Consider the following 14,407-nt stretch of genomic DNA (forward strand, 5'->3'; position numbering starts at 1 on the left):
TTTAGAGATGATGTGTAGTCCTGGTGGTGATGCACTTGCAGCATCTCGCAGATGGCAATTTGGTGAATAGGTGACTGCTAGGGTGGGTGGAGTCAGCAGTAATTGTTTTTAGCTCTTTCGTAATGATTATGTGTCAACCCTTGCTCTGCTGATTTACACAATTGATTGACTGAGCCTCTTTGGATGTTTCCTTCACAGAATTAGTTGAATAAATTGATGCTTGCACATCTCATTCATTGACAAGATAAATGAAGTAGATCTAGTGGTCTCTGAATCCATAATCCTACCAAATAACATCAAATTGAGAGCTTTAGTTGTGCAGCAATGGGAAGTTTCACTGCCGCAGGTGATAAACAAGCATCTTCTTGGTTGCATCCCCTGCAGGGTTTACAGAGCACACAAAGGAACTTTATGCTCCATCCATGTTATATATTCGCTGCTCGATCACAACTCCATTAAAGATATATTCATAAACAGCAGATATTCTGCAGATGCTGGAAATCCAGAGCGACATACACAAAATGCTGGAGGAATTCAGCAGGTCAGGCAGTATCTATGGAGAGGAATACAGAGTCGATGTTTCGGGTCGAGACTCTTTATCAGGACTGGAAAGGACGGGGGAAGAAGCCAGAGCAATAAAGTGGGGGAAGAGAAGAGGTGCAAGAAGGAAGGTGATAGGAGAAGCCAGGTGAGGGGAAAAGAGTGAATGTTTTGGTCACCAGTCTTATCATTTCCCAACCTTAACAATATTTCCCTTCTTTTGCCATCTTCCCCGTTAATAAAAAGTGTGTGACCAACATTCTAAATTAGCGTTGACAGGATGTTTGGACCTAGATAGTACATTCAGCCCTGAGCAGTTTTATAATCATTTGCATTCTATGCACATGTAACAGTCACGACAGAAACTGGCTGTACGAAATTGACAATTCTTGTTTTTAATCATTCTGGCATAGCTGCTCCCTAGAAGATAACAGGCTGGCACAGTCAGAGCATTTCAGCATAGTTTGTGTGCAAGTCTCCAGCCAGAGAAAACGGGAAATGCTCCAGGATCAATATGAAGCTGCACCAGGACAGAAAATGAGATCCACACTGTGTAAACCATCAGTATCTGACCTTTATATCTTAAATCTGGATTTGTTGCTAAACATCTTCACTTCCTTAAAAGATTTTGTTCCCCCCAAACAGAAAAAAAAAAGCTTCAAATTACAAATGTCTTTAACTGTAGCCACTGGATTTACTTTGCAAATTTTTACTTCACTCGCAATAATGGAGGAGTGAGTGGAAGGTAATGAGGTATTTCTGCATTCCTCATGAATATCCATCAAAATCTCTTAATCCTCCAGAAGCAATTAGGAAGCCAAGTAGTGAAATAAATGGCATTGATTATAATCGGTTGGCCTTACCACATCATCTCATTTTAGTCAACTTGCCAAAATTGTGCCATCTGCTCTGTAAGATGCTAACATAGAAAAAAGACTTTTAAACCTGATGCAAGACTAAATGATGAGCAAGCTCCAGAACCTGCAGTATTTATTCATTGCAGTCCCTTTAGAAAGAGATTAAGAGCCCTACCAATGGTTCAGTAAGTTTATTCAAGAAATAACGAAGCCATTAGGATCCTCCTTTCAATCCCTTATAAGTATCAAGTTTTTGTAATCTCAGCTGGACTCAGCTCTCTCTGATTCACAGAAGGGTGTGGGGGTGTGGGGGTGGAAATCTTCTGTGTTCCTGCAGTATCCACAAGTCTCTGGTGGAAGCAAATACCATGTGAACAAGTAGAACGTGCGGCATAAAAGCTGACTTCGATGTTTTTTTTTCCAATGTCATAAAACCTGACTAATGATATTCATTCCTGAATAATGTCTACTTGGACAAGATATCTCAGAACATACAGCACAGGAGCAGGACTTTCAGCACGTCTGCGCTAACCACGATACCAATCCAAGCGTATCCCATCTTCCTGTAGATTGTCGATATCCCTCCATGAAGGATCTCGATACAAACTGTTAATTGTCCATTTCCCCTCACAGATCCTGTATGACCCAGAGTTCCTCCAGCATACTGTTTATCATCTCTAGATTCTAGTACCTGCAGTCTCTTGCCTCCCTCAATTCCTTACCAGTTCATGTACCGGCCGTAGTGTTGGTTAAATGTTGCTATCTTATCTGATTCTACCACTTCCCCTGGATTCCACTACTTTCCCGAAAATGTCAATGTCCTAGCAAAGTGTCAAGAACATGACAAAAAAAAGTAGGATCAGCCCACCACTTTCTTCAGCACCATGTGAATCAGCACAGAAAACGACAATGTGAAATATGAAAGACCTGGAAGATTTCTTACAACATAAGAGATTTTTTACTTCCTCACAGAATCATTACCTTACTTGGTACAGTGATACTTACAAAGGTACACAAATGATGAAGCAGGTTTTAGACATTACACAGGTTGATGGTGGTGTACTGATAGTCTAACAATTCAACATTTTTTCTCCTTTGTTAAGGAAATTAATTTCCTGTATTTTGATGATTTAACAACATTTCATGGATATTAACATACGTCCAAAAGTTTTTTGATAGACTTTGGTTTTCTACTGGAACCTTTGCTTGTCCGGTCAACAATAATGCTGCTTTTCTGATGAATAATCTTCTCCCTACAAAGAGCACCCTCCATCATCTGTGGTCTCAGAAGCTGGGCTCAGTTTACCTCCACAGTTCCCACTTACTTCCACATTTTTCCCTTACCTTGAAAAACTACTTCAGAACCGAATTTTTATAATGGACCCTTAGACATCTGTAAAGCTCTAGCACAGCAAAACTGCATGTTTTTCAGTTTATGACATGCATTAAGGTTTTTTTTCATGTCAAATGAATTACAGTGTTGTTGCTGATAGTTCAAATTACCCTTTGGGGCTTGTAACACCACAGACAGATCAATGACCACAGCCTTCTAGTTTATTCAGATTACTTTAAACCAAGCAACTTATATTCCTCAAATGAAAGTTAAAATTACAAAACTATAATTTTATAAACATAAAAGCAATAGCCAATAAAATAATGCAATTTTGCATACTTTATATTTTAGGTCTTTGTGGAAGAATGAGTAGTGGTTAGTCTGACCGCAATATTTTTGCTTTAATAATGATTTTTAAAATTCCAGTTCCAAGAGAAATACTGCTGGATACAAGGCCAGGTTTGAATAACATCAGGAGAGACTGCAGTTGTAATCATGTCACCTAGTGAAATCTGGATAAATTACCTGAGGCAGTGAGACTTTCAGACCTGCAGTGAAAACTCAGTCTTTATGGACTTCATTGCCTGGAACAGAAATACACTTTGCCTTATGCAGAAACTCTTGCTGCATAGCATACATGCCAAATTTTCAGATAGAAAAACTCAACCTTCTCCTTATCTTACTGCAACATTAAAGTTGAACCTGGTAGCTTTGAGTTTATTTAATTATAGGTAACATTTAAAACGTGTATTAGAGCAAAGGTATAATCAAGTATTGGGGTCAAACCAACTGCTGTTGATACCTCCACAAAAATCTACAGGAAACCCACATGGTCACGGCGAGAACCTACAAACTCCTTAAAGAAAACAACAGGAATTGAACTCTGATCTTTCAGCTGGCACCGTAAATCTGTAAAGTGTTGCGTTAATGGCTAAGCTACCATGCCACCATCTCTGTCTTCTTTTATTAATTAAGCAAGTACTATCCAAATGATTATATTGCTGAGGCACTTCAACAATAGCCCTTTATTGACCAATTCCATTATCCAGAGGACAAAGTAACGTGAGGAAAGGGAATACATCACCTCAGTGTTCCTTTCCATATCAAGGACCATCTGGACTTGGGCATATATCACTGGTGTATTGCCTCACTGAATACCTTCTCTAATATTTTTGTTTGGCTACCTTCTGCTCATGTATTACATGAGTCTACCTTCATCTTTTTCCCCCCAAATGCTTTAGCTTCAATGAGCATTTTACCAGAATATATTTTTAAAAATTAATCATTGTATGAAATTGTCACATGGCAGTAGAATTATTTGTATAAATAGTTTGGGAAATAGAAGCACATTGTTGGTTGTGCAATCACAGTATTATCACTCCTGTAATTGTAACATCACATAGAGTTCTTTACAGTTTCAGTTCATTCAACAGTAACTGAGATATGTAATCACTACCATCATTATGCTATGTGTTATAAAAACATTTATTTGCCTTATACTTTCACTTAAAAAACTAAATATCTTATGAGCAGCTGCTCTGTATTCTCAAAATGCATCTCAGTGAACACCTCTCAGAGTTAAAACATAAATTAGCAAAAAGAGAATCAAAATTTTCGGGAACAATTTTGTAATACATTGGGATCATTGACACCGATTTTGGTTAACAGTATAGACAAATAGCTGCTCTAATTTGTTGCTTTGTACTCAGTACTTTCAGATTGTGAGCAATGGTGAAGTGAAATTTATTCTGTCAACGTGTAATGGATGTGCAGTAGCTCAAAATCAATATTACAAACACCACCAGAATATCTTAAGTCATTTTGTTTTAAAGCATTACATTTTCACAATGATTTTCTATAGTTGTACTTCCGAAAAAACATTTAAAAATATACAATAATTAGTGATTAAAATAATATTTTTGAAGCCAATTAATTTTAATTTTAGATATACTCTGTATTTAGATACATCATTTTTGTCAGCTTTTTTATAAAATTTAAATACTGGTCCATGCATTCATTGAAGATTACAATTGCACAAATAGCTCATTCTATATTTAACATTGTGGCAATTTTCAAATTGTGCATACCCATTCTTTTGTTAGAAGAATTAAACCTACTGCCTTCCTTTCTAGAATGCTTACGTGCAACCTTTAGGACACAAAAAAAGGAAAGGGGAGAGGAAGAAGGGAGGAGGGGGGAGAAAGAAGGGAGGGGGAGAAGAAGAAGGGAGGGGGGAGAAGAAGAAGGGAGGGGGGAGAAGAAGAAGGGAGGGGGGAGAAGAAGAAGGGAGGGGGAGAGGAAGAAGGGAGGGGGAGAGGAAGAAGGGAGGGGGAGAGGAAGAAGGGAGGGGGAGAGGAAGAAGGGAGGGGGAGAGGAAGAAGGGAGGGGGGAGAGGAAGAAGGGAGGGGGGAGAGGAAGAAGGGAGGGAGGAGAGGAAGAAGGGAGGGGGAGAGGAAGAAGGGAGGGGGAGAGGAAGAAGGGAGGGGGAGAGGAAGAAGGGAGGGGGAGAGGAAGAAGGGAGGGGGAGAGGAAGAAGGGAGGGGGAGAGGAAGAAGGGAGGGGGGGGAGAGGAAGAAGGGAGGGGGGGAGAGGAAGAAGGGAGGGGGGAGAGGAAGAAGGGAGGGGGGAGAGGAAGAAGGGAGGGGGGAGAGGAAGAAGGGAGGGGGAGAGGAAGAAGGGAGGGGGGAGAGGAAGAAGGGAGGGGGAGCCTTCAAACTTCACGAATACCAGATTGCAAACAGATCAAATATCATTCATTTGGTGAACTAATTTATTTCAGTAGAACAAGTAATCTGATTTGTCGGTTGATAGACAAATTGCAGATTCAAATCCTGGTAAACGCTGTTATCTACAAAAGTTTCAATATATGCTCAAATATTCTATTATTATATAAAGTCTTCAATTTTTGAGGATGAAATTGGCAATAATATACTTCAACAGATCATTTCCTTTAAGTTTAATGAATAAATTGTTCTGTAACTCTTTAGCTGTATTATAACATGCAATGTCCAAGGTGGACCTAGCTCTAATTCTATTGATGTATGTAATATGGCTATCTTTCAATATGTTTATCCACTGGACTATATTAGCAGAACCATATTTAGTGATGAATATTTTTTTGAAAAATCAACCTCAACCCTCTTTCACTCCTTTCTGAGGTATACTTTCCCAAGTGCCAGTGGTCATTCAGTAGTTTTCTCAGGTAGCACTTCCAGACCTGTTGACACATTATTCATTTGTGGAACAGCATTATCACTAAGCTTGATCCTCATGGAGCCTAATTAGGAGTAATGCCATCATTAAGCTACATAGCCTCTCCAATTTGGAGTAGGGTACACAGTCAGCTTAAACCTATCATCCTAGAACCCTGCAGTAGTAGATTTATGAAATAGATGTAGTTTTTAGAAATAGATGGAATAGAAGCCTAGAAAAGGAATATGTTCCAAGATTATTAGAACTGTGGAATTCTTTGGCACAGTCAGCTGTGGAGACCACGTCTTTATGTATATTTAAGGTTGATAGATTCTTGATTGTCCAGGCATGAAGGGATACAGGGAGAAGGCAGGAGACTGGGAAAAATTTGGATCTGTCATGACAAAAAATTAAGCCAAATGGCTTAATTCTGCACCTATATCTTCTGGTCTTATTACTCTATTCCATTAGTGCGAATAATTAAAACACTTCCTTCTCCATCCACCACCACCAACAACCCATACCTGCATTTGTCATATACATTTATCCAATCAAGCGGAAAAGCGACTGATTAATTGAATACTCAGCAGTCTTTAAACCTCAAAAACTATAAGGGCAAATCGGTCTCGAAGAGTAAAGAGGGCTTTGAAATAAAAACAAATGCATGCTGCAAGTCCTCAACAGTCCCCATCATTTAAAGAGAAAAGAAAGATTGGTACACAAGTTCTGAACTTCCATGAAAACTGCTGTCTCTGAGACATACTGTAAACCTTTCAGATGTTTATTGCCCTACAGTACTTTAATAAACAATTTCTGGTTTTGCCATAAGTAATTTAGGTTTCTCACTACATGTACTAACCAGAACCTTTGGATGTGCCATGAGACCCACAAAGCTGCTGAGGGTCAGATTATTGGCAGTCAGGTCTGGACACTAAGTAAGGCACAAGAGGTCCAAGTATAATCTCGGAAAGCCGCCTCACGTGTGAAGTGGCAATTTCGGACCAAACTTGAATCACTGATGAATGCTAGACAGCTATGGCAGGGCCTGAATGCTGTTATCTCCTACACAGTGAAACTAAGCGTCATCGGTGACAACAAGGCTTTGTTTCCTGATTACCTCAATGCCTTCTATGCTCGCTTGCTCCGACAAAATATGGAGGAACCATCACAAACTCTCACAGGCCCTGATGACCCTGTGATTTCAGTCTCTGAGGTCGATGTGAGAGCTTTCTTCGGGAGGGTGAACCTACAGAAAGCATACAACCTAGGTGGGGTACCTGGCCCAGTACTAAAAACCTGTACTGACCAACTGGCTGGAGTGTTCACCAACATCTTTAATCTCTCACCTCGGCAGTCTGAGGTAACCTGCTTCAAGCAGGTTTCAATTACACTGGTCCCTAAGAAGAACGTGGTCATCAGCCTCAATAACTATCGTGCAGTAGCACCTATATCCAATGTGATAACAGAGATGACAGGCTGCCGCACTGGGGTGTTGGGGGGGGGGGCGCGTGGAAGGCTACTGCACAGGACTGAAAGAAGCTGCAGAAGGTCGTGAATTTAATCGGCTTCATCCTGGATACTAGCCTACAAAGTACCCAGGTCATCTTCAAAGAGCACTGTCTCAGAAAGGCAGCATCCAATATTAAGGACTTCCAGCACCCAGGGCATGCCCTTTTCTCACTGTTACCATCAGGTAGGAGGTACAGAACCTGAAGTCACATACCCAGAGTTTTAGCAACAACTTCTTCCCCTCTGCCATCTGATTCCTAAATGGACCTTGAACCTGTGAATACTACCTCACTTTTTTAAATATACATTAGTTCTGTTTCTGCATGATTTTTAATCTATTCTATATACATATACTGTAATTGATTTACTTACTTATTATTTATTTTTCCTTCCATATATGTATTGCATTGAACTGCTGCTGCTAAGTTAACAAATTTCATGCCACATGCCAGTGATAATAAAACTGATTCTGATTCTGTAATGAAGTGTGTTGAGAGGATGGAGACGAAACATATCAACAGCTGCCTGAGAAGCCATTTGGCTCCATTTTACCTTTCGGCACAAAAGGTCCACAGCACACGGCATTTTATTGGATCTTCACTCAATAATGGAACATCTGGACAGCAAAGATGCAAAGTTCTTTATCAACTACAACTCTGCATTCAATACTATCATCCCCTCAAAATTAATCAATAACCTTCAAGACCTAGGCCTCAATACCCGTTTGTGCAATTGGGTCCTTAATTTCCTCACTTGCAGACGCCAGTTTGGATTGGTAACAACATTTCCTCTACAACCTCCATCAGCACAAGACTGTGTGCCTCTCCTTACTTATGATTGTGAGGATAAGCACAGACCCAATGCCATATTTAACTTTGCTGACGACACCACTGTCATTGGCCAAATCAGTATAGAGGAGGGAAATTGAAAATCTGGCAGAGTGGGCCACAACAACAACCTCTCACTTAATGTCAGCGAGATCAAGGAGCCGATTATTAACTTCAGGAGGAAGAAACCGGTGGTCCATGGGTCAGTACTCATTGCGAGATCAGAGGTAGAGAGGATCAGCAACTTTAAATTCCTCAGTGCTATCATTTCAGAGGATCATTCTCAAGCCTTGCACGTAAGTGCAGTTCCAAAGAAAGCACAGCAATGCCTCTCCTTCCTTAAAAGTTTGCGAAGATTTTCTAAGATTTGCATAATGTCTAAAACTTTGACAAACATCTTTAGATGTGTGGTGAAGATCATATTGACTGGTTGCATCATGGTCTGGTATGGAAACACCAATGCTCATGAACAGAAAAATCCTACAAAAAAAAAGTGCACACAGTCCAGTCTATCAGAGGTAAAGCCTTCCCCACTACTGAGCACATCTACATGTAGCACTGTTGCAGGAAAGCAGCATCCATTATCGATAACCCACCACCCAATGCTCTCTTCTCACTGCTGCCACCGGGAAGGTGGTACAGAAGCCTCAGTGCTCACACCACCAGGTTCAGGAACTATAACGCTCTTAAACCAGAGGGGATAACTTCACTTGCGCCATCACTGAACTGTTCTCACAACCTATGGACTCGCTCCCAAAGATTCTTCATCTCGTTCGCAATATTTATTGGTTATTTATTTATTTTTTATTTTGTATTTACACAGTTTTTTGTCTTTGCACACTGGTTGCCTGTCCGTCCTACTGGATGAGCCCTTTCATTGATGTTATGTTTTTTCGTTAGATTTACTGTGTATGCCTGCAAAAAACAAAATCTAATAGTGACATATATGTAATTTAATAATAACTTTACCTGGAAACTTTGACGTACTTTGAACTTGTAGATTACTACAATAATAATGAAGGATTTATTTCCTCAGTAAGATCAGTTCTGAGATTAATATTAGAGGGATCTGGGAATACAGATACAAAATTCCCTAAAAGTGCCGTCACAGGTAGATAGGGTCGTAATGAGAGCTTTAGGTACATTGGCCTTTATTAATCAAAGTATTGAGTATAAGAGCTGGAATGTTATGATGAGGTTGTATAAGGCATTGGTGAGGCCAAATCTGGAGTATTGCGTTCAGTTTTGGTCACCAAATTACAGGAAGGATATAAATAAGGTTGAAAGAGTGCAGAGAAGGTTTACAAGGATGTTGCCAGGACTTGAGAAACTCAGTTACAGAGAAAGGTTGAATAGGTTGGGACTTTATTCCCTGGAGCGTAGAAGAATGAGGGGAGATTTGATAGAGGTATATAAAATTATGATGGGTATAGATAGAGTGAATGCAAGCAGGTTTTTTCCACTGAGGCAAGGGGAGAAAAAAAACCAGAGGACATGGGTTAAGGGTGAGGGGGGAAAAGTTTAAAGGGAACATGGGGGGGGGGCTTCTTCACACAGAGAGTGGTGGGAGTATGGAATAAGCTGCCAGATGAGGTAGTAAATGTGGGTTCTTTTTTAACATTTAAGAATAAATTGGACAGATACATGGATGGGTGGTGTATGGAGGGATATGGTCCGTGTGCTGGTCAGTGGGACTAGGCAGAAAATGGTTCGGCACAGCCAAGAAGGGCCAAAAGGCCTGTTTCTGTGCTGTAGTTTCTATGGTTTCTTCCTCTTTCAAAGTGATTTTAGTTTTAAGGAAGTGATGGAACATGATAGGATAGGCCCTATCATTTACATGTGTGTGGGGGGGAGGTGGGTTGATGTTTCATATTTAGCAGAGATCATTGGGCAAGCCAGTATGAAGGGAATAGAATGAATGGCAAGTGAGAACCTTTTTATGAAAGTGATAGCAAGTATCCTAAAGCAGCATGTTCCTGCAGGGGGGAAGGGTAAATCAGCATTTGGATAGACGGTGCCTGATCAGGAGAAGTCAGTATGGCTTTGTGCAAAGTAAGCTGGCTCAGAGTTGGAAGCGGAGAGTTATGACTGAAGATTGTCTCTTGGATTGAGGACCAGTGTTGAATGGTGGGCCGCAGGGGTCAGTGTTGGTACATTTGGTATTTATATTAATGATTTGGATGTGAATGCACAAGGCTTGATTGGTATACATGCAGATGACATGAAATTAGAAGGCATTGTTAATAGTGAAGAAGGCTATCCTAGATTTTAGAGGATCTTGGTCAGGTAGGGAAGTAGGCCAAGTAGTGACAAATAGATTTCAATACAGAAAAGTGTGATGTGATACACTTTGGAAAGTCAACATATTCTATGAATGGTAAGGCACCAGGGAGTGTAATGAAACAGAGGAACTTAAGCAGTACAGGTGCACAGTTTGTTGCATGCATCACAGGTGGACAAGGTGGTGAAAAAGATGTTTAGCACACTAACCTTCGTTGCTTAGGACACTAGTTGGGGCATTATGATGCAGTTGTATAAGTCTGGTGAGGCTGCATTTACAATATGATGCACTGTTTCAGTCAGCCCCGTCAGTAGGAAAGATGTGGTTAAACTGGAAAGAGTGCCAGAACTGGAGGAGCCTTATTTTTAAGAAATTGGCTGGCCTAGGTCTTTATTCCTTGGTACACAGGAGAATGAGGAACACCATACAGAATTACTAAAAATTCTGAGAGGCACAGATAGGGTAGATGGTAACAGTCTTCCCCAGCCCCACCCCCCACCCCCCACCCAGAGAAGGAGAGAGCAAAACTAGGGGTGAGAGAAAAAAAGATTTAAAAAGGAATCTGAGGGGCATCTTTTTCATGCAGACAGTGGCAAGTAAAGGGAATAGACTGCTGAGGCAGGTATAGCTGCATCAATCAAAAAGCACCGGATGGGCCGAGGCTTCGAGGGATATGGTTCAGATGCCAGGAATTGGAACTACTTGTATGGTCAGCATGGAACTGTTGGGCCAAACAGCCTGTACCCATGTTGCATTGCACTATAACTCTATGTGGCCTCTTCCTCCACGATTACAGTCAATGGCCAAGTCTGGATCAATGAAAATTAGTGGAATACTGTATGCACATAACTGGCAACCACAAATTCTGAGTCTAGTTCTGGAATGTACTTCAACAGGCCAAGTAACCTTCTGAAGACGCGAGAAACTGAACAAGCTCTGGTTACTTTCTGGTTTATGCTGCAATGCCATCATGATCGTTTATGGCCACAAATCAGCCAACTACTCAAAGAGAAATCCTATGAAATCTCTAAACGTGTCGTAATTCTCATGAGGCACCCACAAGGTGATGTGGACACAGGTAATAAATTCCCAGCATGTAACACAATCCACAGACTCTGTGCTGCTCTGGATAAACAACTTGCAGGAACCCCGTGTACAAAGTCATGCTACAAATGGCAATCATCTGCAGAGGCATAACTGCTTGGAAAGTGCAGAAGCACGAAAAAGTTAATGTTCATAATATTTTGTGCCACTGGAATTGTAGTTCTTTCTTTACTTTATGGATGCAGCATGCAGTGTAATTCACAGAACAACTCCTAGAATAAAAAGTCTCCTGACAGTCCTTCACACAAGAAGCAAATGTAGAAAAACAGCCCAAACAACCTTGGTTTTTAGAGCTTCCTTATGACAATATTCTCTCCCTGCTTTCTGATTTTTCTCACCTAGACTGCCTGGTCCTGAAGCCACAGGGTGTAGCTAATGTTTGAAGGTCAAACTACAAACATGCCACTCTATGAAGGTTCCCACAACATTTCAGAAATACCAAACAGCACTACTTTCTCCTCCCAAGCAGTCACCAAGAAACTCTTTGTAAAAGACTGACACCTCTCTCTATGTTAGTTGAATGCATCATGGTAGCTGCTTTGTCGAGGTCAAAATTTGGCAGCACTGGCATCAAAACAATGAAAATCACAATTTGACTTTTCTATATGACTTCAGCAGGAATTGCAGATGCTACCATCCTTGCTGAAGTATAGAGAAAGGGGTTAAGGCATTAGGAATAGAGCCAAATTGATACCAAATATCCAGGCAATACTCATTATGGACCTTAATTACACTGTTATAGTTTGGTTTGCACATGACTGAATGTACTGCATATGATTACACATTCTCCATAAATGCTGAATTACAGGAGTATTACTACTAATTAAATATGCATACAAAATAGACAGATTGTGCTGGAGACTACACAAGGGGAAATCGCAGTTCACTCACACCAACCCGCACGCCACCCTATTCTCCAGCACACATTTCCTGTCATGCTCTATTAACATCGCTATGGTGTCATGTTCTCCTGGGGATTCTGCAGCATGACCACTGCATTTCTGATCTAGCAGAATCAAAGGATAAATCTCACTCAGTCCTATGAATGGAATTAGCAGAAAATTGTATCTTTTCCTTCTGAAAGCATTTCCCTTTATTTTTTGCTGGAGCACAGTGCCTAATACTTTCAACAATGAAACTTTTAATTAATATTTTATACGTATCGTAATTTGGTATCTGAACGATTCTCTAAAGCTCATCAAGATTTGGTCTCACAAGGATGCAAATATAAAATACAGTAAAAAACTACGTAAATCCCTTCGCAGCCTCAGAATATTCTCTGGATTAACCTCCAGGCTACTTACACTTTATCCTGCTTGTCTTTAAAAAAACAGAGGGCTCAAGCTAGCCCGAAATGTCAGAATATTACATGCCTATGCTGACTGACAAGGCCAAGTTCTTACGGAGTGCCACTCTTGAGGAATGTTGTATCTGCATTAATGCAGACTTTAGCAGCTTTGGAATTCCAGTCACAGAGGTATGGCAGTACTGAAGTCTTGATCTCAGCACAATGGCATTCCCCAGTTGCCTGGAAGCGTGTGGTATAGATCAAAGAAGACAGGCAAATGGGATATCAGGGTGGCATTTATCTTACAAATGATAATGAAATCATTCTTGAAAGCAACAGCCAAAGGGATATACTTTTATCCAGGGATTCACATTGCAGAGCTAGTCCTTCAGAACAGGTTTTAAAGTTTAGACGAGATTTGCAGTTTATGGAAAGAAAGCATGTGATTTAGCCTGAACAGTTTTTTTTATTCTTTTCAGGATCTCAGCAGCATTTCTGCATCTCAAGACAATTTGATGATAACCAGAGGAAAGTAAACTGCTTCTTTTCAGTAGGCAACAGTGCCATTTCTCTCTTTTCACCTGTACACTTCACAACTTTTTATACTCTTAACATCTACATAATCATAAGAAAAGAATCATTTTATTTGTGAAACATCTACAGCCACATCAGCTGTAGAGGTTTCATTCAACTGTGTAATCTGATTCTCTCTCCTTCCCTCCCTCTCTATCTCAGTATGGCAATGGACAGTAAATTCACACATGCCATAAACTGCCACGGAATATGTGCAGTCGCTAAACCAGCAGATTCCCTTTACTAACATTGCTTTTATTTGGGGGAGAAAAAGATTTTTGAAGGTGTTATAGAAGTCATTGGGTAGCAAGAACAAACATCAGCGTTAAAAATGGATCAGTTAATGATCATATATTGCTTTCACTTTAAACTAAAAAATGTTAAACTGTGTGAAATCAATATACGTATTCGTTCCTGAAGCCGAAGTACCATGAATGAGGAAAAATTTACTTGAATTGAGGTACTTTATTTTGTCCATTTTATATCCAAATATCATAAAAATTTGTTATTTATCCACATTATCAAATATGCAATATCATTTTATTAATGGGTAGTTTGCGTTATGCACAACATCTCTGCACAGTATGCCTGAACTATTCGCCTCTGAAAAAGTGATGCCAAAATTCTGCAACCTAATGTATTATTTGGCACGAGGAAATACCACGTTTCAAAAAAAGATTTCCCAAGATGCAAACTAAATGGTGCATTCTAGCCAGAGGTATATATGCCAATCAACAACATTTCTCCGTGGTTCTGCAAATAAGAGTCATAGTGAAAGAAAGATACAACAGAGTGCTGCAGCCCACCACCTCTGCACTGACCATCAACCATCCAATTACACTGACTGTACATTAATTCCATTTCCTTTTCATTCTTCCTGCATCTTAATCCATAGCTCCAGAT

The 14,407-nt window shown here is 40.2% G+C and overlaps 1 protein-coding gene across 1 annotated transcript in view; it reads right to left on the bottom strand.

Annotated features, from left to right (window-relative positions):
• The window catches only part of pcdh11 (protocadherin 11), an 828,012-nt gene that overhangs the window by 793,736 nt on the left and 19,869 nt on the right, over nt 1-14,407 (bottom strand). The window lies entirely within an intron of this gene.

The sequence above is a fragment of the Mobula hypostoma genome, chromosome 10 (genome assembly GCF_963921235.1).
Source record: "Mobula hypostoma chromosome 10, sMobHyp1.1, whole genome shotgun sequence".
Lineage (NCBI taxonomy): Eukaryota > Metazoa > Chordata > Chondrichthyes > Myliobatiformes > Myliobatidae > Mobula > Mobula hypostoma.